This window comes from Sceloporus undulatus, chromosome 1 (assembly GCF_019175285.1).
Source record: "Sceloporus undulatus isolate JIND9_A2432 ecotype Alabama chromosome 1, SceUnd_v1.1, whole genome shotgun sequence".
NCBI lineage: Eukaryota > Metazoa > Chordata > Lepidosauria > Squamata > Phrynosomatidae > Sceloporus > Sceloporus undulatus.
Genome location: NC_056522.1, coordinates 97,218,171 through 97,245,529, shown reverse-complemented (window position 1 = coordinate 97,245,529; position 27,359 = coordinate 97,218,171). Strand labels below are relative to the sequence as shown.

The following is a 27,359-nucleotide window of genomic DNA, read 5'->3' as shown; positions in this document are numbered from 1 at the left end:
TTATTGATGAGCAACAGCCACTGAATTCAGTAGGATTACTTCTGGAACGGTTCCCAATACGTTAGAAATGCTGTTTGGGGATTGAGGTAGCTGTGTTCAAAAAATTAACTTTTCCAAACTTTGTTTTCCTGTAAGAAAATATGTGTAGGACTCAACTGTTGTAGCCATTGAATAGATACGTATATGTGCTCTCTGAGGTGGATGCTGTTTAGCACTGGAAATTTTCCTCCCAAAGCCCAAACGTGAAAACCTTCTGAAAGTATTGTAAGTCTATTCTACTTGGAGAAACATTCAGTGGGTGGGTGTGCCTTAAAGGGGGCTGTATAATTACTAATTGAATATGTAGTTTTGTTTTTAAATAACAGTAGTTCTAAACCTTGCATAACTGCTCAGGTTATAATATATACCAAGCCATAATGTAATATAGTGGGCTCATGATAACCACCGGGGATTGCTTCCAGAACCTCTTGGGGATACCCTAATTTGTGGATGCTCAGATCCCAGTATATACAATGGTATAGTGAAATGGTGTCTGTTATATAAAATAGCAAAATCAAAGTTTGCTTTTTCGAATTTGTATCTTTTGGGGGGTATTTTCAAGGTGTAGATGTTTGAATCTGTGGATAATAAATCCATGGATATTGAGGGCTGACTGTACATCTATGCCATTCTGAAAGGAGGAGAAATAGCTTTAGGATTAAGGAGACCATCACAGCAGCTTTTATAACTGGTGGGATTCAATGATGACATGCAGTATTCCATCCAGCATGGCGGGGAATATTAATATTCCATTTGATGTTACTCAAATGATTTAAAACTCTTGATGCCACTTTTAAAAGGTGATTATAATGTGAGCAGACCTTCCCAGGCAGCTCACAAGCTGCTTTAAATCAAATGAACCTCATGGGAAGGGGAACAGGATGTGATAATGCTGAACCTAAAAGAGAAGATATCAGCTAAGGAAAGGATGAAAAAAGTTCTGCTGGAAAGCAGGGATGTGAGCGCCAACAGTTATTAGACATATGGTTAAATCATAGCCAAACTGTCTTTCTCCTCTTCTTTAGAGCTGCAGATTTCAGTATTTTAAAAAGTAGTAATTTAGTATTTGGTTTTTAAAAACATAGTATTTTAAATTGTGAGATTCCTCCCATGTCTTGGAAGAAATGTTATAAATAAAAATAGTTTTATGGTTCTGCTGCACCAGTAGTTGCTTCATCAGGTTTAATGCCCAAATAACACTGTCATAACGCTGTGCTCAGTCAGCATCAGAGCTGTAGCAAGAAAAGCTACTTTGGTAATACTGGATGACATACCCAACCCACAGAATCACCAGCCACCAATCATAAAAGTGCACCCCAGTGGCAACTGGCCAAATGCAAAGAAAAAACAAATCAGTCTGTGACAAAAATTAGAACACCATGATGAGTGTGCTGTACTGTCCGCACTCAGTCCATACAGTGCTCACAACTATATTTCCAGGGAGAACCAACTAAACCTCCTCTTAGTGTAAGGCCTCAAATGGCCCAGAAGTTGAGATGGGAATAATTTTTGGCTCCAAGGACAGGCTCCATGATTTCATGCTTCTTTGACTGGACTTCAGTTCCTTGATAGCCAAAACAGCAACAGCCTACAAGTAGTTACTGTTTGCTAGGGGAACTATCAGGGCCAAATATGGACAGGACTGCCATTTGAATCACAAGCAGTATCATAGCACTGTGAATAGGATGTTTATATCTAGGAGACGAATGTAAGTACCTGCCCACCCACTAGCACTTCAAGATTAAAAGACCCTTGTATCTCTGCACAATGTTAGAATCATAGAATCGTAGAGTTGGTAGAGACCACAAGGACCACAAGCACCCCCAACATAACATAACAATGGGACTTTCATACCAAGGTCTTATTTCTCAGGAGAAACAACAGCCCAATGGGCTTTTCAACCCAAGGACTACTTCTCATGAGAAATAGGACCCTGGGTTGAAAGTCCCATTGATCTGTTGTTTCTCATGAGGAATAGAGCCTTCTCATGAAAAACAACAGCCCAATGGGACTTTCAGTCTATACCCCCAATACTGTCATCCAAGTCATTAATAAAGATGTTGAATAGCACTGGGCACAGGACAGAACCCTGTGTCATCCTGCTAGTCACTTCTCTCCAAGATAAAGAGGAGCAATTGCTGAGCACTCCTTGAGTTCGGCCAGTCAATCAGTCTTCCCATACCTGGGGAGCCCACTTTACTTGTTAAGTTATATTGAATTGTGGCCTTCCATATGATGTTATATTGCAGCACCCAATAAGGCTAGCCACTACTGTACTGCTCTAGTGAGTTTCAGTCCAACAGCACATGAAATACCACTCCTGATTTATAGGACTATTTGGGTTAAAGTTCAGATAAGATAATTTTATCAACCTCCAGCAGCAATGTATAAAGAGTCCAGCTCATATATAATCAAATATGAAATAGTTTTTGTGTGCAGAAGTATGGTTACCAAATGATCCTAAATTTAAAGAAGATAATTTCATTGCAGATTGTTAATTCAAATGGCATCAATCTAGCACTGCCTTTTAGAGTCATTGATATTCTGCCCAAATAGTTAGGGAAATCTGTTCCATTTGGGCTTCACCAAACACTTAAGTATAAGTCAAAACAATCCTAATTATATTTAAATAGTGATTAATTGACAGTATAGATCTGCCAAGAGCTAATTCAATATTATCTTACCTGTTGGCTAGTGGAGATACAATAATGGGCTCACTCAAACAATAAATCATTTGTCATGGTCTCATCTTGAAAACGAATTGCATAAGAATTGCTGGGTTTAGCACATTAATTTCTAGTTTAACTGAAATGTAATTGTGCATTTAAATTGTTTGAGGGTAAAACAATTATTCCCAAATAGCCTGCCCACAGTAATACTTGGCACAGTTTGCCCATGTGGTTAGGTCAACACAGTCTATGTGTTTTGTCTCCACATTTCTCTTTTCCCCAGGGCTTACAGAAGTTCGAGAAGAATGGCAAGAATGTTCTCCATCTCCCACCCTCCTTTTGTCCAGAAGGAGCAGCAACATCTTCACATTTCAAGATGTTGTGAAGCTCTAAAGGTACGTAAGAAATAAACAGCAACCTGTTCCTCTTATAGGGCTGCTGCAGCAGCTGCTGTTGTTTTTTTAATGGCATTGGCCTGAGCTGCTTTAATTGGCATTGTGTAATAAACAACTGGAGCTGCGGGAGCCTTCTCTCAATTAAGCCTCCAGAGGTTACTAACACTAGCAAGATTAGATCAGATCAAGGAGAAAAGGACAATCTCTTTTCAATTCCCTTCTTCCGCTTTCTGACCAACTATCGTTCTTAACTGTCACAGAAAGGCTCCCACATTTCTACTGCCAGCTCCAACAACAGAGTTTTAACTTCCTTCTGATATTTCTTATGTTTCCACCATTTATCTCAGTCACAACTTTGACCTGGTGACATGAATTTATGTAAAGTGAAAAGAAAACCATGGCAGACAAAGTAAACAGACTGGCTGTCAGCAGTGTTGGTTTAAACAACAATACTGTCTTCTTACTTTTCTACAGCTTTCACTTATGATTTGACAAAGAGGAATTTATGGGGTGTAAGAGAGTTTTGGTACACACTTTCCTCCTGCAATCTTCACTATAAGATATTTTTAAAACTGTAGTTGTATAAAATGGTTTTGTGAACACAGTTCTATTGACTCCAGTACGACTTAGATACAAAATGAAAACAGTAATCCCAAATCTTCTTGAGCTACAAAATTCAAACATCTGTTGAGGCTGTTGTTATTTCTATGGACTTAAATGTTTAGTGTCTGTATTTCCAAATAAATATTTTAAAACTCTTCTTGAGCAGCAGATGGATTATACTATATTCTGACACAGCCCCAAAGCTATGTGATTGTTACATGTAGCTTGAATACATCTATAAAATCCCACTGTATGAACCTCAGCTGCATGCACATTCATAGTATCATTAATTTTCAAAATAAGGTTTCCCTTGTGGAACATTTTTCTCAAGAATGGTCTCCTGAAAGAAAGAAGGAAGGAAAGAGGGATTTCAGATCCATGTGGCAGCAAGACAACCCAGATGTCATCTTGACACAGTCCTTCATAGTGCTGTGTGGTTGCTATTTGTACAAGAAACAGCACAGTGTTCATGCTATTGTACCATTGCCTGTCAACAAAGGATTACTGGCAGCACAGTAACCTACAGTTGTATGGTCACCAAACCATTTAAGTAAGACACATGACTAAATATGTAGGGCTTATACTGGGTGATTCAGAAACAGTGGTGCAAAAGTAAAGCTGTTCTTATTTGGTTTTGCACCATCAATTTTGTATTGGCTAGTACAGTATAGCAATATTCTATAGCAGCGTAGCTGTGATTGCTGGGATCCTGGCACTGGTGGTAAAGGAAACCTTATGCCCTTAATCTGACATTTGACTGTTGCACTGAACTGTTGCCACTATCAATAATGTTATATTCTGCAGTAAGCCCTATGAAGTGTTGTAGCAGTGCCAAAAATGGTGTGTGTTTTTTCAAGGTTGGTAGGCTGGCAAGAACCACTAGCAATTTATTGTTTATACATTTCAAGAATTTTTACCCATTAGCCAAAAAGGATCCCTACAAAGTCATATGGAGCAGCATGGAGAAAGCCGCTACTCTCCTGATCAATTTTGCCTTTTCTCATGTGGCAAGGTCCTTAATCTCTCAGAAGAACCACTGGAGTGGGCCCTACCCACTATTTCTTTCTGCTGCAGTAGCTATATACAGGTGGAATGGTTTCAGCTAGGTGACTGCAGAGGGAGAGAAGGCAACTTATATTCATTGGGAAATGCAGCAGCTCTGCATTCTCACATTTGGAATAATTTGTAGCTACAGGGGGATCATAGTGACTTCTAGCTCACTGAAGGTAGGGCGACCCCTTTACCTGCTTCAGATCTAATTTGCTTCTGAAGTAACAGAAGATACAATTGGCTTAAAAGGTTTACATTCCAGTAGTGACATATTACTGATTTGTGGTTCTATCTGTAGGGCAACAATAGAAAGTCAAACGTGTTTCTTCGCAGTTGAACAAACAAAATTATTCACTGATGAAGAATGTAATACATTTAATCACACCACTTTAAACTTTTGGTTAATCAAAAGTTTTTTAATACCATTTCAGAATATGGATGCTGAGAGTTGTAGTCGAAAAAACAAAATTTTCCAGTCTCTGAACCATGCTGATAACTGATGTCATTTCTGGCCATCATGAACCGCAAGTGAACAAGGTGTTGATTTGGGGCCAGCCCGTTACTCCTACAGTCCTCGTTGAAGGACAGTGCTTAATATAATATTAATATAACAGTTATATAGTGCACCATTATAGATTACATTGCTTACACTTTAGCTTTTTCTCAGAAACCTTTTGGGTAGCCCGTAGCTATCAAATACACTGTCTTTATAGTTTTTATATATAATTTCATGTAGCTAATTATTAACTATAATCTTATTGTGACAACATCAAATAACTACAAGGACTTGTGGTTATTAAAGATTGCTCATACCAATGCCATATGCTACCAGTTTGCAGGAATGATTCAAGCTGCTGTTTTGACTTGTAAAGCCTGTGTAAGTAGTTTTAAAACTGGTTATATGATACAGTTCCTTTCCTCAGCAGAGCTTATAAAGTCACTTGTGGGAGAATTAACAAAGAAACAGCTGTCATTCTCTTCTTGTCAATCTTGTCCAATTCTCTGTCCAAGTTGGAAACCATCATAATATCTCACAGTGATGGAAGGGGATGTAGGACCTGAAAGCATTGTAGTGATGCTTTAAAAGTATGTTTTCATTTTTTTATCCAGCCTTTTAATAGTTTTTCTTTCACAGAAATTGAAGGCAGTTAACAAATTAGATCACAAAATAGATACCACGCATGAAAACATATCCTTATAAAATAATATTAAACAAAAGATAATATTGAATACTTCAGAGTGCAGCACCAGTCCAAAATAAAATTTAAAAACCTGTAACCTTCCATAAAACCCACATGTGAAGGATCTTAATTTAAGCTCTTTATCCTCTCCTTGTTATTATAAGAATTTATTATTATTTTGGGGGGGGGGAATAGCTTTATTTTTTTTAAAAAAAAGTCTTCACACAATATTTTCAACAATACTGGCTCCTTATTGTTAGAATGTTAATGGTCGATCTACAGTATTTGACTGTGATGAGAAATGGAAACATACCTGATCTTTTTTTTTCCCCTCAGAGGTACTAAAATTTTTGTGTCTCATGGTCACATCTAATTTTTTCCCCTGGATGTGCAGATTCTAATTTAGAGATAAAACTCTCCCAATCATTAGTAACATGAAAAAGGCAATATAGGCCCGGTCCAGAAAAAGGACCGTGGGAGGGGTATCTTGGGGCGCCTCGGGGCATGCTTCCAGATGCCCCGCAACCCTCGCACGTGACAAGGGCGTCCAAATGGTGGTGCCCTGTACACACGGGCATCGCCATTGTTACGCAAGCACCATGCAGCATCCACAGGGTGCCACACGGCACTTGCATAATGAATACGCCAATGACGCACTGTGGCACACTCATTATGCCGCTACCACGGTGTAGAAAGAACCCACTTTTTGCGGGTTTTCTGCTGGCAGGAAGCCTTGCCGTTTGGCGGCTGAGGCTTCCCTCCGATGGAAATCCAGGCACCAGCAGGCCTCCCTTTTTGGGCGGTCTGTACCCCACCATAGATATATCTCAGTTACTGAAATAGATGTGTTCCTAGGCTTTACTTCTTTAACAAAAAATTTGATACCAGAGGTAGAAAAAAAAAACATGGAAAGAATAGGGACAGATTCCAATATCACAAAACATGAAGAGCAGTTCAGTAATGTTTCTCTGAAGTTTTTATTCAAAATTAACAGTATGCACATGTGAAATAAAACAACTAGGTCAAAAAATAAGAAAATAAAAACATCTTAAACCTTCCAGAGACCAATTGAAGGCATCTTCCAAAATGCACTCAGAGATTATTTTGTCTTTCACTCTCTGCACTTTTCTTATGATTTCTATTTTGGTGGCCAACCATATAGCTCTGCTGGTTTGTTGTTGTTGTTTTTTAAACATGTTGGGGGCAACTGGTGAGATCAAGTAATTCACTTTCCCTCTTTTTTTCTGTTTTGTTATTCACTCATATTTGGTAAGGGATTCTAGAGGCAGCTGTTGTTACTTTGACTGTTGTAAGCTGACATAGGTCCAAAACACACTGCAGAGCCAGGGCAGTTAAAGCTATCTCAACCTGGATTATTTCTGCTGTGCGTTTTGGACCACAGACAAATAGAGTAGGATTAATTGTCAACAATACTGAAAGAATTAGTATCCCAGTTTTCCCAGCTCAAGCTTTATTGCACTTTTTACTGCAGACATCCTGCTGCAGCCTGGCAACTGAATGTCTTTGTTTCTCCAGTCGTTCACCATTCTCCCAATGCTATTGCTGTTAAGAAAAACTGTCAGCTAGACAGAGAACAAGGAGGACAAGAGAAGAGCTGGATTGGCAGAAGAAGACATTGAGTGTATCTACACTGATGAAAAACTTGGCCTCACTGTATTTTTCTGGTCCACAGTGACCCCGCAGCAAATAAATAACACCTGTTAGACCACACACTCACAGACACAGTAAGGTGACATCAGCATAACTGGGTACACATTTCCTCCTGGCAAACTTGCTCCCCCCCTTCCCAACATGCATCAACCTATCATTCAATAGCCCTTATTGTTTGCCTATAAGTCTATTGGATTTACTCTGATTGGATGCCTTCTCATCAATCCCCTTTCCTCTTTTGCCATCCTAGTAAGGGAATTTGAAACGTACACACACACACACACGACAGAAAAAGAAAAAATATAATTTTCGGAAGACATGACAGCCCTGTTCAAGTGTTGCCTCACCACAAGCTACTCTTCCAGTGGGACAATGGATTCTACGAGCAGAGAGATGGATTAGCCCTCTGAGCACCATGATAGCAAACTTTTACATGGAACACTTTGTAAAGCAAGCCCTGGAAACAGCACCAAAAAAGCACACAACATGGTTCTGATATGTGGATGACACTTTCACCATTTGGAGCAATGGAGAAGAAGATCTGACCATATTTTTAAACCATCTGAACAACATCCACGCAAACACCCAATTCACAACAGAAAAAGAAAAGGAAGGAACACTGCCATTCTTGGATGTCCTGGTCATCCTCAAACCTACCCAACATTTGGGCCACACAGTATACAGAAAACCTACACACAGTATACAGAAAACCTACAGACACCAACACAAGAACTTCAACCATCACCCAGGACAAAAAAGAAGCATAATAAAAACGCTGGTAGACCAGGCAAAAAGGATGTGTGAACCTCACTTCCTGGCAGATGAATGGAAACACCTAGACTGGACTTTACAGGCTAATGGTTACTCCAGCTCAGACATCAGAAGGGCTGCCAGACCCAGAAAACCCATAGGAGTGAAGACAAACAACCACCTAAAGGGAAGGTATATTTACCATACATCAAAGGAATCACAGACAGAATAGGGCAGTGATGGTGAACCTTTTAGGAACCAAGTGCCCAAACGAAAAGGCCTTCTGGCACCAGGCATTACCCAGTGCTGGGGGCGGGATTTCCTATGTAGGGGGGAATGGGACTTCTGGGATGGAACCTCTGCCCTCCGGGGCAGGACTTCCAGGGCAGGAGTTCTTCCCCACGTCCCCCTGGGCCTTCAGCTGCCTCTCTCTCCAAAGGTAGCTGATGGCTCGGGTCAGCCGGGAAGGAGAAGGAACAGGTTCACGCCTGTCCCTCCTCCTCTTCGCCCTCCGTGTGCCACAAAAAATGGCTTTGCGTGCCATCTCTGGCACACGTGCCATAGGTTCACCACCACTGGAATAGAGAAACTGGTGAGGAAACACAGCCTCCAAATGATCTACAAACTGACCAAGAAAATCCAGCAAATGCTGCACACAGTGAAGAACCCCTCATGGCCACATGAGTTTACCACATACCGTGCCACTGTGGACAAGTCTACATAGGGACCACCAAATGTAGTGTTCAATCACGAATCAAGGAACATGAGAGACACCAGAGTGGTCTAGCCAGAAAAATCAGCAGTTGCAAAGATGTTATAAACCATCCTGGGCATAAAATTCTATTTAAAAACAGTGAAATTCTGGGCCATGCCAACAACTATCCGGTCAGAATGCACAGGGAAAGCCATTGAAATCCATAAACACCAAGACAACTTCAATAGGAAAGAAGAAACCCTTAAAATAAACAAAGTTTGGCTACCAATCCTGAAAAACACTAAAATCAAGACCCAGCAAGTGCAAATGAAAACCACCCAGGGTCAGGGTTTTTCCCAGCAGACAATGGACCACTAATTAAATTGACACCCTGAGGCCTTGCCATTCAACAACAGACCAACACAGAGATTAACATGTACCAGTAAATCATTTCCTCTCAACCAAGGGTTACACATTATATATACCCCACTCACTCCCATGCCAGCATTCTCTGAAGATGCCAGCCACAGATGCTGGCAAAATGTCAGGAATAAACTCTTCCAGAACATGGCCACAAAAAACTATTTAAAAAATGTATTTTATTTCTCATTTCTTTATGGAAATATTCAGTCATGAGATCAGTGGTGAGGTGTTAGATCAGGCTGCCATCTCCACCCACCACTCAAGTGTTGTGTTTGTTTTTATTTTTTTACTCTTCCCCCTTCCAATCCTCCTTTCACCCAATCAGTGTTTCTCTTTCTTCTCACTTCAGTGAATGGTTCCCTTACCTCCGACTCTGATCCTATCTCCATCATTTACTTGCTCACTTGTTCAAACATTAGCAATGTATGTATGGGGGGGGAGGATTGCAGGGAGTGCATGAGATCTCTACATGAGCGAGGCAGTGAATGGGGATGTTGGATGGAGAGGGAATGTGCCTACTCCATTCATGAAGTAAAAACAAGGATGACTCACCACTGATCAGGTGCAGGAGGAGTTTTGAGGAGGGGAAGAGTAAAAACACTAAAAAGAAATGCAGCGTTTGGTAAAGGAAGAGGGCAGCTTGATTTAACCTCTCACTGCTGATCTCATGGCTGAACATACACTGAAGCAGAAAAACATGGCAACACACACCAAGCTTCCTGGGCCCAACCAGTTCCACCCACCAAAATCATCTCCTGACCCTAGCCTCATACTGACATCACCATGGTGTTTGGTGCACAGATGTGGATATTCAGATTTTTTACTCAAATCTGAAGCAAAATCTCACTTCTTTTTTTCCTCCAGATTAAAGCCCTGAGGCACTGAAAAAAGCCCAAATTTGGCCCCAATTACCCCATATGTCATCTGGACTGTTCACTGTGAAAGCATTTTTGTAAAAAGGAGCTTCTTTGTCAGAGGCTATGGGCCTGAACAGACAGGTTAAAATAAAGCTGCTTCGGGTCACTTTGGAGGTATGCTGTTTAAGTGAAGCATGAGTCCTAAGAGGCCAGAAGCTGCACCAAAGCCATGCTCCAGTCCTAAGGACTGGAGCGCAGCTTTGGTGCAGCTTCTGGCCTCTTAAGATGTGTGTGCCATTTAAATAGCATACCTCCAAAGTGACCTGAAGCAGCTTTATTTTGGCCTGTATGTTTGGGCCCTTTGTTAATTGAGGTATGCCTGTACTACAAAAATATCTATTGAGAAGTTAAGACCCATTAAGCTAAATGGGAGTTTACTACCAGATAAGCAGGCATTGGATTGCAGCCTGTGCGTATATTTGTATATGGCTATACATAACACCTAAATAAACAAGTCTCTTCACTTAGTAATTGTATGTATATCATCTTAAGCAACATGTACAAAGGGAAGTACTGCCAACACTAAAAGCTGCTTGTCCTTCAGTGCCTGCATTAACACCATTATCTGCTTCCTAATCAGCATTGCTGCTTACATTAGCTTGGCTTTGGGATATGTTTATACTGTTGCATATTTAAATAACATCACTAAATCTGCTATGAATAGTTAGGCCAGTTGCTGAGATGTAGGGTGACTGACATTTCACATGTATTGTAACTCCCTTGTAACTCCAATGAACACAATATGTACTTGATATGCAGAGCATTTAAGGACCAAGTATGTTAAAGCATTCCCATTTTAAAAGCTGTCTTTCACTATTCTGAAGAAAAAGCAACAGTGCTTCCTGAAAATGCTCCTGTTCCAGAGTGAAGTTCAATTGAAAACTGTTCCTTTCTACCCAAAGCTGTTGCACCCAGAAAATTATTTATGGCAAGCAGCACAGGGGTGAGGGATAAATAGCATGGAGGAGAATTTTCTAAAGGAAAAACATCTGATCTCTCAGTTATTTTATACCATATTTATGGATATTTCTTTACAAGTGACTAGAGAAAAGATGTGTATAGTTTCTCACAACAAACAGCTCTCAGTAAGAACTATTTAACTGAAAGGCAACTCAAAATTGTATCAGGTTGGTTGAATTTTTATTGCTGTTTATGCTATATGCTTTAGACCGTGCTGATGGTAATGCTGCAGCCTTCACAAGGCAGCAGAGTGACAAGCCTGACCTCACCTGCACTGGCCTGGCTCATGTTTGGTAATCCCTGAAACGTCACTTAATCTGCGCAAGGGCTTCCCTGCATTACCATGGATTAGCCTGCAAGATTCTACTATATGTGTTGCCAGTTTAGCTGGCTTCATGATTACAACCAGTTTAAAAAAAAAGGAATGTTTTTGACCATAAACCTTAATTTATGGGATCTTTTCATACTGATGCTTTAGCCATCTTAAAAAAATATGTACTAGGTTGTTGTTGTTGTTGTTGTTATTATTATTATTATTATTATTATTAACCTTTATTTATGAAGCGCTGTAAATTTACACAGCGCTGTACATACAATCTTTTTAATTAGATGGTTCCCTGCCCTCGGGCTTACAATCTAAAAAGACATGACACAGAAGGAGAAGGGAGTGGTGGAAGGAAAGGGTAAGAGGTCCAGCAGTTCCTCTCTACCTCCAAGGCCTGGACCAAGACAGATGGACTGGAGGGAGGGCTTGGCTTCATAATGGATGGTTAATCATTTTCCAGGGGAAATACATACTCACAAGTAGGATAATGCATATATAGTACATAGCAATACAGGAAATGGTTTGATAAACAGACAACAAAAGAAAATCAAATAGCAAGCGACAATTATGCAATGTCTGGGAAGGATGGTTTTCAACTCCGTTTTGAAGGTTAGAGTAACTAGTGTTCTGTGTCCAAGGTGGTGTGGATCTGTAGCCCTGAAACATTTCCTTTTGCCAAAATTTAGATTACGCTGTGCTTGAGGTTCTAACTAATCATTACCTGAAGCTCTTTCTTTTCATAAATGTCTTTTATCAACTCTGTACATTTCTACATGAATTACTGAATTAAAACAATAGGTAGAATGTAATGAATGAAAATGTTCAAAATTTGCTGTACTTTTCAATTTGTTTTTAACGAATTGCTATCGGGAGTCACATACTAATTGCATGCATTCTTTTATGCAAGAAAATTCAGCTGTCTTTGTCCAGTGTCTTATTACATGTGCTCATGCTACTTGTAATGCTTCTCCCGTTATCCTTTGATGTCTCTAATGCAATCTCTTAAAATATTAAATATGCACGCATCCACAGTCTTGTTAATTTAACTTTGCCCCTAACCTCATACTTTGAAGTGAGCAACATAGAATCACACAAAAGATGTTCTCATTGATCTGTACCAAGTCACTTTAATCTTGTGCCTACTCTTATTTAACCCATGTGTCCCATTATTCTTTCACCCAGTGCTCTCTGGATTTCCATATTCTAATAGAAACAGATGTAATTCAGCATGGAAAAGAAATGGAAAGAGGAAAGATAAAATAAAATTCATGTTGAAAATCATGGGGTTTGTATCAGCTCAAGGGACACAGATGTAGCATTAAATGAAGATAGAGTCTCATCCTTTGGCTGCAGTTCTTGACCCATGGACCTGTAGTAGGAGTAAAACGTACACACTTTATGGAAGTTAGCTGTTAATAGCAATGTACGGACTACACTCAGCAAACTGGAAACACACTGGAAGATACTATATTGTGACAGTCATTAAAATGTAATACTTACACCCTTCTAGAAACATCGACCAATGACAACTCCCTCAATTGATTTCAATCCTTATTCTGAAAGTAAGTAAACAGGTCTGGAGGTTGGGGTATGAATGCCATAAATAAATAAATAAATAAATAAATAAATAAATTTGTTCCCAAAATATTCTTCATGACAGATCATAATTATGAACAAAGGTAACAACCAGAATTGAATATATTTCAGTTACTACCTATATGCATTGTTTAAAAAAGATTAAAATGGGAAAAGGCAGTTTTTCATGCACCCATTCTCATTCATTTCACATTGTTCTTCCCTCTTTATTTCGTTTTGTTTAACATCCAACCTGAGAAAGAGTCCTGAATACCTCAAAAGTATGATTTGTACACTGCAGATTTTTTTTTGTTCTAACAAAAGGATTGTTATATAATTACTATGAATTGTATTAAAATCAGATATATTTCTGAGTTACATAATGTCTCCTGTAATGGATTCCACTGAACATTACGGTATTTTATTAATTATGAACAGTGCTAAAATTGTGTAGGGTCATCAAAAGACAGGGAAGGGATATAGGGCCATCTAGTCTTCAAATCATGAGAGGTGTGTTTTTGTGTGTGTGTATGCTTTCAGGTTGCTTGTTTACTTGTGGTAACCCCATTAATTTCATATAATTTTCTTAGCCAAGGAATACTCACAAGTGTGGTTTTGTCAGTTCACAGGTCACAGAAATATATCCCACTGCACCTAGTATAACATTGTCTGTCTCCCATCTAAATACTACCCAGGGCTAACCCTGATTAGGGTCCAAGTTCAGATGGAATCTGGTCCCTTTATGGTATTTAAGCATAAGTGGTATTGGTTGAATACTGGTGGCAACATAGGCCTTCTCCATTTTTCTATGGGCATGCTGAGAAACAGCATCATTCCTTAAAATGAAATACCATATATACTTGTCTATAAGTTGAAAAATTTATGCCTAAAAATTGACCCCAAAATCCCAGGTCAACTTGTTTACAGGTCAGTATAGTAATGTGATAGCAGCTCTTTCAGATTTCCCCATGCGATGGAGAGAACACTTTTTTTCTCTCTTGAGTCAAGCAGAAAGAGCCTGGGGTGATTGCTGTTAAACAGAGTCCCTCTCCTGCCCACGCCACCACTGTCTGGGGAGTGAAGGCTGAAATGCTGAAGCAAAATGCCTCAATTAGAGTCCCTCTTGCCATGCGCACACATATACACACTGAAGGAGCTTCCGAGTTTTACCCTTAACTTATCCACGGGTCATGTCAAAATCCATAATTTTGGCCCCCAAACCTGTCTTCAACTGATACATGAGGTTGACTTATAGTCAAATATATACTGTAGGTACCTTGCACCATGAGAACTCTCACATAGTGTCAAGTGGAGGTATGTTTTTTAACTTTCGCATGTCTAATGCAATTTTATATTGTTTTAACAAGATAATTTTAATTGTTTAAAAAAATTTATTATAAAATTTTAAACTGATTTTATCTGTGAGCCTCCTTGGGTCCCTTTCTGAGAGAAAGGCAGCATATAAATTATATGATACAAATAAATTAATAATACAGTTGAGCACTGCTGAGAGTACATACAAGTTTAAGCATTATCTAACTGGATGAAAAAGAATCTGAACAATTAGTAGCATGAGTTACTATAGCTAAGACATACTTCCAACTTTTTACAGATGTAAACAGATGTAAAGGTGCAATGGCAGAAGATTAAGCAGAAATGTTGCTGTTAAATTGGGTCATTTGGAAGGTACTAAAAATTTCTCAACTATTTATTATAATTTGTATGATGATAAATAAGTTGAAACAGTTTATTTTGAATGTACAGTATAGATGATGAGCCCTTATAATGGTTTATATTTTTATATAATACATAAATAATTTCTCTGATTAAGAAAATATATCCAAGTGCATTGTTTGGCCATCTGTTCAAATACATAGTCACAATAGTTTAATTACAGATTATTACTGAATCAAAGGCCACACTCAGAGGATTTATTAACATGTTTAGCCTGCTTAGCATATTTGAGTACCTATTAGTAGTCCATTTATCATTTCAATTACATGGCAGGGTTGATGTGGGATAAAGAAACCCTTTATAGATATCCAGTATTAAAAAAGATAAGGTCAAACATATTTTACAAAAATATTGGAAATAATATTGGAAAGATATAAAGCTATCCCTGATTATATAAAAAGTGTGTGTGTGTGTGTGTGTGTGTGTGTGTGTGTGTGTGTGTGTACACATGGGACAAATTTGCATAGAATCTAGCCTGTAATCTAAATCTTGTGTCTATTCCCAGATGTGCAGAAGTTTCTATGCAATGAAGTAATGAAATTCAGCACTTATGTTTTGCTGTACAGGTTCTGGAATGAAACATTCATGAGTGCCTATTTTGTCAGTGTCCACATTCTGAACAATCAGTGACCTGACTGAGTATTTTAACTATCTTTATTTCTCTACCATAGAGAAATTCTAAAGAAGATCTAATGCTGTCAAGAATCTAGACAACAGGAAGTTCTAGGTCTTTGGAGTTAGGAATGTCAGGTGGGGATACACACCCATTCTTGTCAAATGAACTGCAAGAAACCAGCTCAGCCAATAAGTTCTGTCAGATCAGTATGCTGAATAGATCATCAATAAACCCTGAACCCTAGAAAAGCTCCAATATCGGGGTGTTAGAATAGGGATGGACCACTGTGATCCTCCAAATGTTTGGTCCATAATTCCCATCAGCCCTAGCTAACACTGACAATGAGACTTTGGAAGCTGCAGGTCAAAAGTACCTTGAGGGCCATAGTAGTACATCTGTATGTTAGAGGAACGAGAGAATGATGTTTATTATGGGAGAGACCATCCTAGACTTTGTCTCGCTTTTACCCACCCCCAATTTCACTTGACAAGAGCTCTGCCCACCAAATATAAATGTGGCACTTCTAAAGTTGCCAGATCTCAGGGCCTTCTAGGTCTCAGGAGGATGCTGCCTTGAAAAGTGTGTACATATATTTTCCTCATTTATTGTACTTAATATTTTTTATTTGAATGGCATTTTTATTGGAAAAGTGTGTGTATTTCATTTTGTAGACTTGTTTTTTTTTTAAATTTAAAAGCATAATTGTACAACAGTGATTAATGCTTAATGTATTATGTGTAATGACTTCCTTAAGGTCTGCCCCTTGCAACATCACAAGGAGTCATCTGTGAGTCTTAGATTTGGGCCCTGAAATATCAGGACCTGGGACTGTCCTGACCTGGTAGCCTTAGTTAGTTCCTTGTCCTGAATTGCTTATCTGTTCATTTCAGTGGAAACAATCAAACCCCACTCAAGGCAGGAATCAATAGTGGACCAATTGTTCCAGTGAAAGGAATAGGAACTACACATAGGAGGTTGGGTATACACAAGAGCAGTGTTATTCAGAGTGGTGGTCTCTGAGCCAGTCATTGGCTGCTGGTCCAGGGCAAGTTTCCAGGAAAGAAAGAAGGAAGTGTAGCCAATGAGCACCAATACAGTGCCAGATGCTAGCACAATAGAAAAATATAATTGCTGGCCCTTCATGTCATCAGGTAGCCTGAAAAGCATTGCATTAATGCTGATGGAACTCTAGACTGAGTTGAAGAAATGCAGTTGCTAAGCTCTGTTTCCTCTCAGCATCCTTCATGTCAACAAAGGGTATTTTTTTGTAGGAGATAAAACACACACACAGCAGCCTGTCTGAATAAATAGGGGAAAGTGCTGAAAAGGCACAAGAAAACATTGACTGAGAATTTATAAAATTCCGCCACTTTAAAAAGCATTAAGACAATAATTCTGTTTTCCCATTTTGCTATGTAAATTTCCCTCTCTCTGCACATTCTTTGTAAAAACTATCAACTTACTGTCATACTTAAAAAACAGCAGGATCATATGTTCTCTTTCCAGTATTTGGCCTGGTTGTTGATTATGTAACCAAAATAGCATTCCCCACACACAGCAGGTTTGGGGAAGCCTAAGGTTTGCAGAAATGCCCCCAGTCCCTTTACAAAAATAATAAAGGGAAGGACAACCACCCCCCAAAGCCCAATGAAGTCTGGATAAGCTCAGTCTACATGCAGTGCTGGCCAGTGTGGTCTAGTGGTTTGACTGTTGGATTAGGACTCTGGAGACCAGGGTTCAATTCCCATCTCAGCCATGAAACACACTGGGTGACCTTGGGAAAGTGTGGTGCAGGTGCTACAAGTGCATAAAAGTGGACTACTCCCTCCCCCTTATAGATTTTTCTTGATCCCCAGTCAAAACAAGGAGAAAGGGAATCCATTTCATTTCAGAGTAGGTTGCTAATAATGGAAGGAAGGAGAGAGAAGGTTAGCTTATAAGTAAAGCACGGGCATATTTAGACACAATTCAGTGGCATTTCCCCACTGTAAAGCCATTGCCAACAAGGAGCACATGTGTGTGTATGCTCAAATCTCAGAGCACCATGCTATGCAGTTTCTAAGAGATTAGTGCAGAGTATTATTACTTTCCACCATCTGGCTCTCTGATATGGAAACAACATTAAAGAAATCAAATGAGCTATAGACATCTCCACATGATAGACAGAGCACCCTGTTGTGCAGTCACAAAATGAAAGCAAAGCTCAGGCCACAGCACAATGGGAAACACTGGAAAATGTAACTTGTTACAACTAACAAGTGTACTTTTTTCCCTATTTCCAGTTTAATTAGTTAACCATTTGTTATCTCCTGCACACACGCATGCATATATATATATATATATATATATATATATATATATCACTATTAATACATTTCAGAGACTGAAGGGTTAAACCAGGTTTTTAAAAGCCCTCTGTTTCTAACCTCAACCCAGCAAGTTCATGTCTCAAGAGAATTTCAGAACATGGAACAATCTATGGTTTGAAGTCTTTTTCAAATTTATTTTCTGATCAAAGTGAAAAGAAAGAACCATCAAAAGTGTAAAATATTACCGTTTGCATTTCAATCCAGCCATTCTGTTGCAAATCAGTATACTGTATATCCTTGTGAATAACATTTCCCTTTGTAAGCAAGAACAAAAGATGGGCTTCTCTGCTCTAATAATGTTACCCAGAATAAAGGACCTCAGAAAGCCTCCAAACCACAGAATACAAGCTTGTGTTGGCAGAGAAGAGTGAGAGCTTGTCTACTTCCCCTTCTGCACAGAGTATCCACTGGATCAAGGAAGGGGATTAGGAGTGGTATTACATGGCAAAACCAGAAAACAAAATAACATTGGGGATATTAAGGTGAAATTTCTCCTTGTCAAGTTTGTAGATGATCCAGAGAGAAGGGCATAGCTCTAGGATGTCATTACCCTCTCCTTACATTTTGTTGTGTAGGGAATTGTAGCTATGAATGGAAAAGTAAAGTAATTCACGGATGTAATATAAAATATAATAATATCCCAGGTCACATCTATAATATTCTTATGATGGACCAGTATAGCATATTATATTGTAATATAAATCTTGACTCCCTGTATTCATAAACCTCAATCCTGTTTCATTTTCCTTTGGCTATCACTTTTCATTTATCTATTTCTTCTCCACTCTTCTGAGACTGTTCTTTTTCTTTCTTTGCTTGTCATTCTAACTCCCGCATATCAAGATTTTCACAGAGAATGACTATTTCCATTTTCATTGCTGCAGTTAATGTTTCTCCATTCCTATGAACCAAGAATGTAAAAGAATACACCCACCTATATTTTATCCCAGCCTTCTGCAGCAACTCTGTTATTCTCTCAAATTGAGTGTATCTTGTGCAATATCTTGAAAAATACTCACTTTCTTATCTTTATATAAACATTACCTTCTATAAACAGAAAGGATGCTTTACTACTGAGTGCTCCTTTGCTACAACTGCAATCCTGACCAAAGGATTTAGAAAAGACTTTCATCACAATGCCCAGAAGTCCTTATCATGCAAATTTACTGTGCAGCAGTGTCAAGTTGATTTGTTGTATTACACAGTTGTGAGTTACATATAACTTTCTGGTTACATTTGTGCCTGTTCTGTTATTAAGCAGCCCAATAATAAGTGGTTCCCATTATGCCTGATTGTGTTTTGCACAGCTCAGTCCCAGCTTTCTGAGATGCTTCTTAATATTTTAGTCATGGAATCCACATACTAACTATATACTTTTCAGTCTTCAGACACAGTTGAAGATTAGGCCACTCTAGCTTCTGCTTGTACCCTTCCTGGTCCTGCTGCCAGGGGTATAGGGGAAGGCAAAATGAGGCCATTGCCTCCCATAATAATTCTGTCCCACCAAATGTAATTTTCTTTCATTCCCCACATGTCTAGCATTGCAGTAACGTAAAACTTCAGATTATCATTTAGAAACACAGTATAGATTCATGCAGTTACCAATGGACTGCAATCACAACAAGACATTATGAGTTCTAGATGTGAGATCCTACAAAAAAAGAAAGATTGTATTGCAGATAAATATATTCAATCAAGGATGCAATGGCCCTGGGTCTGCAAGACTTGAACAGGGCTGTTGAGGAAAGGGTGACTTGGAGGTCTCTCATTTATAGGCTCACCATTAAATGGAGGCAAAAACCTAAAAGAAATAAGTCCAAACCATTCACTCCACCTTGTTAAAGTTTCCCATGGTGTGGCAAAAATAAGTATCTTCAAATCCAGAAAACATATTTGGGGTACCTTTGTTGGTCAGGCGATGCAGCAAAATATAACAAAATACAAAATCCACAAAACAGCGATACCTTTATACATCACGTAAGCTTTTGAAGCTTCATTGACTTCTTGAGAGACTCAGGCCCGATCCTGATGGGCCTATAGTGCACCCTTGTCACATGCTAGGGGTTGGCCGAGGGCGCACCGCCCAGACATGCCTCACCCCTAGCACGTGATGAGGGCATCAAAATGGTGGCGCCCTGTACAGACGGGTGCCGCTATTTTGACGCGACAGACGCCTAGCGTCCACACGTCACGGCGCCATAACAACATTGTGAGTGCACCATTGGCGCACTGCAGTGTCATTATGGTGCTGCAAAAAGAACCCACTTTTTGTGGGATTTTTTTGCTCCATGAGGGAGCTACGTGGTTTGTCCGCTGTGGCTTCCTCGCGGAGCAAAACAAGGTGTGGGCAGACCACCCTTTTTGGGCGGTCTGTATCCCACCTCTGTTGCCAATGAACTGAAATTTTATTCCCTGCCTTTTATTGTCCTTTGTCTTTGGTCCCCATATGGTCAAGAAATGGAGTGGCATCTGCTTGCACTGAGATCTCTGTCTAGACCATCTCAACTGACAACAGAAATAACATCTGAGACAAAATGTAGGGCTGTGACTGTAACATGGCCCCTTTTCTTCTGTTTGATTTTTAAAATCTTTGCCTTGAAGATTTCTGGCCAATTCTACTGCCAAAGGGTTAGATGCTATCCAAACTGAAATAAGTTCACTAGCAGGAGTGTGGCTCAATACAAACTGGCTCTAGATTATTTGTTAAATAAACAGGGGGGGGGTCTGTATATTGGGCTAAATGTTTCATGTTGAAATTGGGTTCGAAACTAGTTTCTTGCCTTTTTGTTTACTGTGATGTTTATAGCTATAGGATGCGTGTTTGTACCCTGCATTGTTAAGTTTGTTAGGAAAAGGTTAGAAGATTTAACTGAGACAAAAACAGCATGTGTGCTTTATATAATCTCCAAGTTCAAAAAAGCATGTCCCCAAGACAATAAAGATTGGTGTCTGTTCCAAAGAAATAACTGACAACTATATTCAGGCTTTGATATACCCAAAACAAAATTATGACGTTGTCTCTATTTAAACAAATACAAAACAGACCTCCTCAGATCTTGATAAAATTAAAGGGGGTGTGTGTGTGTCACAACACAACAACAACACTGGTAATCTCAAGCCCAGCCTTAAAAAAATCACCCCTGAAATCTTGCCCTACTGGTACAGAGATCGTCGATAGTCCTGTCAGTCTACTGTCCTGGAAGGTAGATGACACGACTCAAGAATCCATCACACTGAAGAAAAATTCAGGCTAGACTAAGACCTGTAGATGCTCCTGAAGCCATCCAGGTTTAAATCAGACCTGTAACTGGAGAAGAAAAAGAAGAATGGGGCTAGACTCTATTTACAGCTGTTCAGGAAAAAGGCTGTCCTGCAATACAGTCAGACCACCAAGACTAAAAGATATAAGGTGTGTTGTTGTTCGTCCTGTGACTAACCCTCTTGATACCCTGGATAAAAGGTAAAGATATAAGTGACAAATGTTTCTGTTAAAAAAACCACACAAAAATTCATTTTGTTTGTTGTTTTATATACAAAAATGGTTAAGCAAGATACAAACTGAATAATCAATAAGAAAGCCTAAGATTGTAAAAGGATTAAAATCTTGGCTTTAAGGGGGGAATGAAGTGAACTTATGCACCTGATTGAAGAATTATATTAGAAATGCTTTTTATAAACTGTTTGTGGCCATGATTTTGGGTGAGACTAGATGATAACCTGATATCTCAATAGAAGATAGAATTCGGCTTTTGCAAAGACTAATGTCAGAGTGAGCAATTCTTGCATAGGATTGTTTTGTTTTGAGAACACAATGTTTCTTGATAAGGTGAAACATCCTGAACAGAAGAGTTGAGGTTTCTATTTTATAAACAGTGTCACAATGAACTGGAACAATTTCTGCTATTTCAAAATGCATATACTGTACATGTTCATCTGCTAACTCCATAGAATGTATGTACTAATGTAGATAATAAAGGCATTGCATTATATATTTTGCTGCATGGGCAACACAGCAACCCTGGAATATATTTCCTGAAGCACAAGTCAAGCGTGTCTTGATTAAATGTCTTTGACAGCAACCTGAACTCCAGGCTATAATAGAAACAACAGTTGACAAGTTGGCTATTGTGCTTACACAGGGGGTTGCTCTTGATCAGCTCAGCTGTTGTGTACCCCATGCACAAGAAGGCACTTAACACTGTGTACAAGATGGCGAAGGGGAGGGGAATGGAAATTTCAATCAAGTATTGCAATGTGGAGTGCTCCTGTATCTCCTTCCAGAATAATCCATTCCACCCTATCAGTTTTCAATCAGATGGTATTCCATAGCTACTGAACATGCTCACTGAACGCTTTCCCCCCTCCCTCTGTACTTTTGCAAATCTTGGGAGATCCCCAAGTCTGCTTATCATTATGGTATGTCATTTGTGTGGAAGGTGCCATTTTCATTACAAAAATCTCTACGTTCAGAGAGGGCAAGAATGATGCAAGTGTCATTTGGAGTTTGGCATTTTGAATAGGAAGGGGGGAAAGTAGGAGCCCTGATGCCACAGTGATTAAATGCCTGTAGTGCAGCCACTCATTCACAAAGCACAAGGTTGTGTGTTCAATACCAGCCAAGAGCTCAGGGTCGACTCAGCCTAGCATCCTTCCATAGGCTGCTAAAATTAATACCCAGCTTGTTGGGTGGCAACTAGCTAATACATTGTTAACTGCTTAGGGAGTGCTTAAGTGCACTGATAAGTGGTATAGAACTGTACTTGCTGTTGCTAAAAGTCAGAAATGACATGATGATAGAGGAAGAACAGAAAAATACAAAAGCAAACCAAAACGAGGGAATGACAAGAGCACAGAATTTTCCCAAAATTAAAGTTGTGGTAGCAACTTTTGGAATCTTCTATAAAGTGATTTCATCTTGATACAATGGTTTTACTGGCCTGTAAGTATCTATTTCTTCTATCTGGAACAGCATAAAGTTTGGATGTAGTTCTGCATTCTTCACTTGGGGGGAGGGACACCCAGTGAAATCAATAAAGTTGTGCTGACATTTTTTTTTGAGGGGGTGGATATATAACTTCCATGTACAAAAACACAAAATCTAGTCCCTTAGAAAGGAAATCACTGCACAGCTTTCACATCAAGTTGACATTGTCTGTTTATTGTTGATATTCCTTTTTAACGACTTGCTCAACATGTTTTCTCAATACGTCATTTCAATCTGAAGATTAGTTTCAACATAGTCAAGACGTTGGACCACTTCCATCCAAATTACTTTTCATTCTGGCTCCAAACCTCACAGATTTTTATATGATGCTGAGACAATGAGGAACTTTTTCTCAAAATGCACTGAGACTTGGGGGCCCCAATGGGGCGTTCCATGACATCCTGCTTTGGTGAACAGCTTCCGATAATGTTCCTCTCCAACTGCATCCTTTTACTTAGAGATAGGTTTTCTTTGGCAAGATCAAGAGACAAAAATGCAGCAGACATCCCTATTTAAGTAGTTTCCTGCTTCATGCTGCCTTAATAGAGCAATGCAATGTGGCATTCTGGAGCTATGTCAAAAGCCTGTATTTAGAAAGTATAAGTTATGTGCATTGTGCTTGGAGGCATAATAAACCTCACCATGCCTCTGCTAGCAAATACTCCTTAGAAATCACTAAGGCCTGGTCTGGCAATATACTTTGTTACTTGGATCTTGAACACACAGAACACTGTGAAAACGATCAAATGGCTTAAGCAAACAGAAATACTCCAGTTCAGAGGTGATTACATATCTGAAAAGTCATGTGCCTCTCCAGCATAATTTAATGCATCACCACACCTCCTTTCCAAACAAAGATAAGACTATTTGCTCTGAAAAACAATAGAATCCATTGTCTTTACACTCTATAGGATGTAAAATTTACAGGGACTATCTATATGCAGATAGAAGAGGAAACAATTGTACTTCTATGCCATATATTATAGAACAGATGAAATCCCAGTGAATGAAGTTATGCTAGCTTGGCTTTTAAACAGTGAATATGGGGTAGCGATTTGAATGTTGGATTTGGACTCTGGGAGACCAGGGTTTGAACCATGCTTGGCAATAGAAATCCATTTGGTGACCTTGTGCAAATCACACTCTCTCAACCTCAGAAGAAGACAATAGCAAATCCCTTCTGAACAAATCTTTCCAACAAAAACCTATAATAGGTTTTTGTTAGAGTCATTCTCATTTGGAAATGACTTGAAGGCATACAACAACAGCTTGATCTATTTGGTGTTTTGTTTTAAACAATATTGCAGCTATATCGTCATCCTATACTTATAAAAAAGATGTGTTTGCTGTTGTACAAACTAAGGTCTGAATCAGTTGAGGGAACTATGCCGATGTCAAATGTTGGACTACAGTTCTTAGTATTTCTCACTACTGACTAGGGCTGATTAGAGGTGCATTTCAACATTATATAGATAGCCATATTTCTATCCTGGCCTAAATCCTGTTAGTCCAAATTATAATAGATCCATTGAATCAAATGGAAGTTAGTAATACAATACTCAAGTGAATGCCATTGTTTCATGGGTCTATTCTAGAGAGATGTAACAACTGCATTTATATTAGCTGAATTTAGGCCCGGTACATACCGCCAATAAGCGGCATACCAGGGCCAATACTAGGGTTAGGGACCGCGCGGCAACCATGCGGTACCTAATCCTAGTACGTACTGGTACCATTAAAATGGTGGTGTCCCATGTACATGGGCGCTGCCATTGTGACGTAAGCGTAAGCGCCAATTGTGCACTCGTGACATCACTGTGGCGCTGCAGCAAGAACTCAGAAATACCAGGTTATTTTTGCTCTGCAGGGACGGCATGCCCTTTGGGGGCTGTACCGTTCCTCCTGTGGAGCAAAAACAGGCGCTGTCAGGCTGCCGTTTCCCGGCAGTCTGTCCAAGGCCTTAGTTCCCAAATCCTAGGGACTTAACAGCATGATTGCACTGCCCAACTGAAGTGAAGTTAATGTAAAGTGCAACCCTTTGTATGTTTACTGAGAAGCCCTGTTAAGTACAATGGGACTTACTCTCAGTTGAACATATGTCCAGTGCTGCTTCAGTCTGGATCCAATTGACTGTACCTAGTACTGCCAGAAACAATTAGAAGGAGATCCAAGAGGAGGTATACATCCAAATCTGTATGCAACTGGCTCCTGGGAAATTTAAGTGGATGAGGCAGTGTGTAGTTCAACCAAACCTGTATGGCTTTGGAAGAATTGCTAGAGTCATTCAGCATACTTGTATTTTGAAAAACAGCAAGAATAATTCCATAACATTCTCCAGCAGAACTGGAAGTATATTTTTACTCCAGAACATCATGGGAGAATGCAAACTATTATTTTTGCACCATATCAGTTTAGATCTCATTGTGTGAAAAGCTAAAATGTAACAGTTTGGTAGTTTCAAACACTCTGAGCATATATAATGTAGCTGTAGTATGTTAATGTAGTATAATGTAGTATGTTACGGGCTAATTACAGTTGGCCCTTCTTATACACAGATTTTTTTTTTATACACGGATTCAAGCATCCACAATTTGAAAATGTTCCAAAAAAGTATAAATTTCAAATATCAAACCTTGATTTTCCATTTTTTATAAGGGACACAATTTTGCCATATCATTATATTTAATGAGATTTGAGTATCTACAGATTTTTTTTATACACGGGGGATCTTGGAACCAAACCCCAGCGTATAACAAAAGTCCACTATAGTAGTATTATGGAGTGTTATCTACATACTTGAAAAATTTAGGGGGACTCATGGACCATTTTGAGTGCCCTTTGTCTATCCAAAAATTTCCTAATGTTTTGGATTTGGACTCCCATCAGCTTCATACAGCATGGATAATCAGTAAGGAATGGGACTGTAATTCAAAATATTTGAAAGGCACAGGGTGGAGACACAGCAGTTCTCAAACATTCCTGTAACAGGTCACCTAAAATTGTGGGAAGTAGACACTATAATATAAACTTCTTTTGTTCTACAAATCAGAGCCCATGTATAACTCAAGTGCAAGGCCAAGTACAGATATCACTGACTTCCATAACCACATAAGTAGAACTTTATAGGCCAGACTGAGAACTTTCAATTTAGAGCAACTCTTCTGAGATAATATATACTAAGGCTGCACCCTAAATACACTTACAAAAGAGAAATGTTGAATCATAGAATTGGAAGAGACCACAAAGGCCATGAGTACAAATACAGTGAGACTTCCTCTCAAAAAATAGGCACAGGATTGATTTAGAGCTCAACTTACATACAGTTTGGTAAATTTTGACAGGGCAGTCCTATGCATGGCCTGTCCCTGTACTGTTATGAAAACTGCCCATCAGTATAATCAACAACTTCAGTACATAAGAATAACTCAAGCTACTGCATATATGGTATTTTGGACTTTATTCTATGAGCTAGTCTACACATAAATGTTGCTGTGGGTTTTCACATGTTCACATCAATACTTAATTGTCTTATTTTGCTGTGCAAATTTGCACCTATTCACCTTCCCTCTGCCAAAATCACCCAGCCATGCAAATCCATGAGAAATGAATGGCCACATGTTCACTAATGCTCCAGTAAAAACTATGAGACTTTTTTCAGTGAAGTTAGAGGAGGTTTTTTTGGGGGGGGTGTGTGTGTGCAAAAAGCCTGAATTCCCCTGAGTTGCATATGGAGCATTCATACTCTGTTTGGATAGAATGAGTAAATTGTGTAGATGAGCCCTATGTCTTCTTCAATACAGAGATTGATGCAACCTCTACAATGCCATCTTTTGTCTATTCTATTAACATCAGATGGGTTTTCTCTTTTCCACCAGGTTGCTGTTTAAGTCAAAGCATGGGAAGACATTGTTAGAGGTACCAGCATCTAAATATGTTTATACTTCCCAGCATTTAGTATAGCTGCCCCCAGACTATGGAATGGACTCCCAGAGGAGATCGGCCTTGTTACATCCCTGGAAATTTTCCACAAGGCGGTTAAGACAGAGCTTTTTCGACATGCATACCCACCTGACCTTCTATGAATTACAGACTGTTTCTGTATGGAACGAGAGCATCTGACCCCATCATTGTTGATTTTATGTTTTTAACTGTGGTTTTAACTTGTGTAATAATATTGTAACATTTTAATTGTATTTTTTAAACTCTGCTGTGATCCTGCCTCGATCCAATTGGGACAGGCGGGAAGATATAAACAAACTATTATTATTATTATTATTATTATTATTATTATTCCTTGTGACAACAGCTCCCAACAAATGCCAGTGTATACCACAAAGACTGATTCCCTCACAAAGTATATCTGCTGTCTTCACATCAGACAGGCACATTGGTCTGCACCTAACA

General features: G+C 39.2%; 1 long non-coding RNA gene across 1 annotated transcript; it reads left to right on the top strand.

The window, feature by feature from the left end:
• The first annotated feature begins 2,987 nt into the window (after positions 1–2,987).
• Positions 2,988–27,063, top strand: LOC121919223. Its single transcript, XR_006101417.1, has 3 exons — positions 2,988–3,103; positions 14,865–14,938; positions 26,831–27,063. It is a non-coding gene; the product is annotated as an uncharacterized LOC121919223 (long non-coding RNA).
• The last annotated feature ends 296 nt before the right edge of the window (positions 27,064–27,359 follow it).